The sequence below is a fragment of the Anneissia japonica genome, unplaced genomic scaffold, assembly GCF_011630105.1.
Source record: "Anneissia japonica isolate Jap-2015-1 unplaced genomic scaffold, ASM1163010v1 scaffold4469_len402912_cov134, whole genome shotgun sequence".
NCBI lineage: Eukaryota > Metazoa > Echinodermata > Crinoidea > Comatulida > Comatulidae > Anneissia > Anneissia japonica.
In genome coordinates, this window is record NW_022754049.1 from 222,948 (window position 1) to 227,947 (window position 5,000).

A 5,000-nucleotide genomic window follows, 5' to 3' on the forward strand; every position below is an offset into this window, starting at 1 on the left:
AAGTAGTAGTACAAGATCAGTTCAAATTAAAGTTCAACAAAAAGTTCCTTTATAATGATCTTTTTATATACCTCTAAATACACAAATATGTATACATATATTGTACTTATACATACGTGCACATGCACATACTTACATATATGTTTTATATTATATATACATTCACAAAAACACTCGTGCAAATAGAAATATATACACGCATCATCATCAAATACACACATACAATTTGTTTATTTATTTATATATATATATATATTTATTTATTTATTTATTTTTGCTTTTACGGGGATAATACCCATAAAAAGGACAGAGATACAGGGTCTGTCAATATCGGCTGCTGTACATCACATATACAAACACCTGCATAATACAGGGTCAGTCCAAACGTGGCTGACAATCGTTTCTTTACAAGTATCTTTTATTATATTCAATTTCAAACAAGGTCGTAAGGAAAGCAAGCCTCCATTTACCATGAAATATTAACGTACGTGCTTTAGCAATACAAAAAGTACCAAGGCTTAGCATATCATTTATAAAGCTTGACTCTGTACCAAGTATAATATTGGATAACGTGGGTACTCTATCTAAATTATTATTTTTTTTTTATGAAACGCCACACAGTTTTAGCGTCCTCGCAGTAATAGAAGTGGTTTATTTCATCATCTACAACTTTACATTTAGTACACAAATTGTTGCTGACAATTTCCCATTTGCATATTGTAGGTATAATCATGTGTAAGCGTTTAAAATTCAATTGCTTAATTATATTTTCTTTGATCATAGAAATTCTTCTGTTCCAAACTTTTGTCCAGTCAATATGTCGTTTGTCAAGTATAGCTTCCCATTTACATTGACTATTTATGGGAAATTGTACTCTATTTTTTTGTAGCAAATTATACAATTGTCTCGTTGTCATACATCATTATTATTATTATTATTATTATTATTATTATTATTATTATTATTATTATTATTAATATTATTATTATTAATATTATTATTATTACCATTATTATTTTAATTATTATTATTATTATCATTATTATTAATATTATTAGGTGTTGATAGTTTAGACTAAGTTTAGACCCTAATATATGATAAAGTTAATGCTGATATACTTTATGATTTTTATATAGTGACTCACGAAAACGTCGCCGGCGATCTAACACAGTTCAAAAGACTGAATGGGTGCTAAAATCTGGAAAAGAAGCAGAAGAAGAAGAACCAGTGTATGAGGCACCTCCAGAATACACCCCTAGCAACAAATACCTCAAACCTGACTCAATACTCACGAAGCCTATAATGAAAAATGACAGTGTTCGCAGCGAGGCATCATATCTAACACCAGATGACATCACGATGCATGACTATCAAAACGTCCCAGAAGTATTGACAAGACTCTGAACAGAGAGATCACTGAAGTTGGAGTGTAAAGACATGTAATTGTCCTGGACGGTCAAAAGACCTCAAGAAATAATATCCATCTTCTACGTCGGTGTTGAAGGTGTTTCATGTTCGCTTTCAAAAACTATTTAAAAATTTATTTAAATATTTGTGTTACTTCTGATTAAGGATGTCAAACACTTACGTAGTCCTAGTGCCTAATGTGCTGGTCTAATAATTTATAATGGGTTTGTACATGAGGATTTCGATATTGGCATAGAAGTACACTTGAGTGTCAGTGTTAAGCAGAGATTTTTATGCTTAAAAAAACAACTTTTGAACAGGCCAAAATTAAAAACATGTTACTTAAAATGGTCCATTGAACCACATACTAATATAATACATAAAGCTGCAGGTTAGCTTTTTATTTTTTTTTTTATTAGGTGACTTCATTGATATATAATATTTTATGTTAATTATCTCCATGATCAAATATATCTTAGTTTGACCAATCCGCACTGAACCCCATGCCACTTTAATCGGTTCCGTGTTTCAGGGACGTCACTTGAAGTTCATTATAGCGTTTGCTAAATAATTTGTTCTCATTAACAGTCAGTTTGAAAATCTACATTTAAAATTACTGCATGTATATTTACCAAATGAATGCAATATAAAGTATACAGTTATTTCTTCTACCATGACGTGTGGGCCTATTATAATATTATTGTGACCTCTCAATGGTGCTATGTTTACTTTTTTGGACTGGTGCCCACTTTGTAATATTTTGTCACAATTTAAGGTTATGATAATGTTATTGAAGCGAGTCATTATTATTGTATGTAAAAATGTACACTTTAGTTAGAATTAAACAACAACAATTATATTTTACATGTTGCTGTAAAGTCTATATCTGTATTATTTATAGCATTTAGAAAGATGTTATTAAAGTATGAAATAATAATTAAAATTATATAATCTAATAGTTATTAAAACGTTTATATAACTTCCAATACATTGAATTAATCAAGTAGGCCTAATTATAAATATAATGTTAGTAATACAAATTATATGTAATTATCTTTGTTTATGTAACTGTAAATTTCTGTTAAGTATTTTTTTTATATTATATTTCATATACCCTTAAATACTATATTCATATTATGTTAAGCATTATAACGAGCACGCGCATGAATTTGCACGCTGCATTTCACAGTCAACCATGCTTTGGCAAACTAAGAATGTTTACCGTTTTAATAGGCATAGAATCATGAAAATGGGCTCCAAAATAATGAAAACCCTCGCTCTGCAGAATACCATTGTTAAGTATTCTACTGTGAATAACCCCACGAAGACTAATGGCTGATACCCTTTCTCTCTATGCAAGCAAAAGTAAAGTAGTTGGTCTTAGATATGAAAAAGTGCATGTAAATCCTAACAAAAACAGTATGATGACGAAATTGTGACGTGCAAAATTATGAAATTATATTAACATCAGCATTGACTTTTAGTCCTTTACTAGTAATCTTGAAAGATATAAAAACTGAAAAATCGATTGTTGACAACGTATAATTCTGCTAGTAATGTATACAGTATTTTATATGGATAACTCATTTATGAGCAACTGAAAACGACATATATATTTACGTATATATTGGATACCGTATATTTTAAGTTAAATCCTATATAATATATATATACTGTCTCTTATACACATCTAGATGTGTATAAGAGACAGGAGTACGACAAAATCAAGGCACATAACGACAATGTTACTAGTTGTCTTCTAAAGGCTATTGCAGGACCAAAACGCCAGACCAAGTCGAAGGAGAAAAGAAACAGAGTTGGAAGACCAGCAAAACACGAGCAGTTTCCTTCGTTGGTTAAAGCGACCAACACATATTTGGAGGTACATGGTTTCGGAGCCCAGGAGAGGCGACGAAGTACTACGGCAACCTGTACTGGTGTAACGTTGCAACAGATCACAGATCATGTGAAAGAAAACGACCCCGAGCTCAAAGCTGCTGGCATTAGCAAGTCCACCGTTCATAGATTAATGATGCCACCAAGAAGTGGAACCAACAATGCTAGGTATTTTAAAGGCATAGTGAAAGCACGAGTACCTGCGAAGTCAAACTGCGCAACGAAGAATAATCATGTAGATCTACATTTTTGTCGATCGCAGTGCAAGATGCTGAACGAAGCTTGTGAATTTTACAGTAACGAATGTTTGCGGTTGTCCTGCGACGACAAAAACAAAGTTAATGTTGGGACCCTTGCTGTGAGCAGATACTTCCAGATACGACAGTTTTTTTTTGGATTCTGACCAACCGGACTACAACGACCATGATTTTCCATACGCTGGATCAAATATATACAGCATATATATACATATATACATAGTACTATATATTTTGTAATTGTTGCATAATTACGAAAAAAAAAAAAGAAAAAGAAAAAATAAACATGCATTATTATTATGAATATTAGAATATATGGTTATAAGCATTAATAAAAGCCACAGCAGATGGACACATGTGCTCATAGTTAGCAACGGAACAAGTGTCATTGTTCTAAGAAGTGTTCGTTGATTGATTAATCTAACCAAAGCGTAAAATTGTTAACTACAGGCTAATTAACTTTCTTTTAAAACGAACAGAAGTTTCATCATATTACGATAATTTTCTGTATGGGTGATTATTATTAGTATTTTTTTTTTTTTTTTTTTTAGCCAAGCGCACTAACTAAAATTTCCAGACTTCGGGCGGACAAAGATAACAAATACATAGGCATAATTACGGCCTGTTGATACTTATCGCACATGCGCATGGAAAACAAAGCGTATACAGTACATTGATTTCTAATAACACAGTAGGTTGTAAAAGCAAGTATTAATCGCAATTGTTTATCACGCTGTTGCATGGAATGTTCTCAACAGAACCAATTATTAAGCGATTGAATAATATATGACAAGTATAGATATATGAGAAACAAAGGATAATGATGTAAGTATACAGATAATCGGTTAAACCAGAGATAGTGATCAATATACGTTTGTGCACGCGTAAGTATTTTTCATTTCATTTTAACTATCGCCGTTGATGTTTTCTTTAAGGTAGCTATTTCATTATAGTTTAACAAAGACGTTGATGCTTCCAATATTTAATAGGCGTAAAATCGATTCTCAAATATGTAGGTACACACGCTATTTTAATCTGATTCAAAATGATATCTTGATAATTAAGCCCTATGTTTAAAGTGTATGTGAATGGCGAAGAACGCAAGATTTTATATATAGGGCCTAATATATTATGTTATATTGTTAAAAGATATCATTGTTGTTCGTTGCTTTTGTCGTCAAAAAATTTTCCCTCAGCTGGGACTTTACTCGATCTGTGCACACGAATATATTTTTCGCAGGAAAATTAATAAGGAATTTGTCACCTCTATGTTTTTATATTCACAAACAAAACTTCAGTATCAATATCATTTTGAATTTTTATGCTTTTTGACATTAATGTATAGATAATGAATACAGAGATATTACAAAACAATGAATGAATGAACGAAGGAATGAATGAAGAAATGAAGAAAGGAAAGACGGAAAGAACAAAACGAAC

The 5,000-nt window shown here is 31.3% G+C and overlaps 1 protein-coding gene across 4 annotated transcripts in view; it reads left to right on the forward strand.

The window, feature by feature from the left end:
- The first annotated feature begins 3,815 nt into the window (after positions 1-3,815).
- The window catches only part of LOC117123030, a 5,969-nt gene continuing 4,784 nt past the window's right edge, over positions 3,816-5,000 (forward strand). For 3 of the 4 annotated variants that reach the window (XM_033268833.1, XM_033268830.1, XM_033268831.1), the window contains exon 1: positions 3,816-4,444. The gene's annotated coding sequence lies outside the window, so the exon portion shown is untranslated. The remainder of the gene's footprint in view (positions 4,445-5,000) is intronic. The other variant, XM_033268832.1, reaches the window with a different exon arrangement.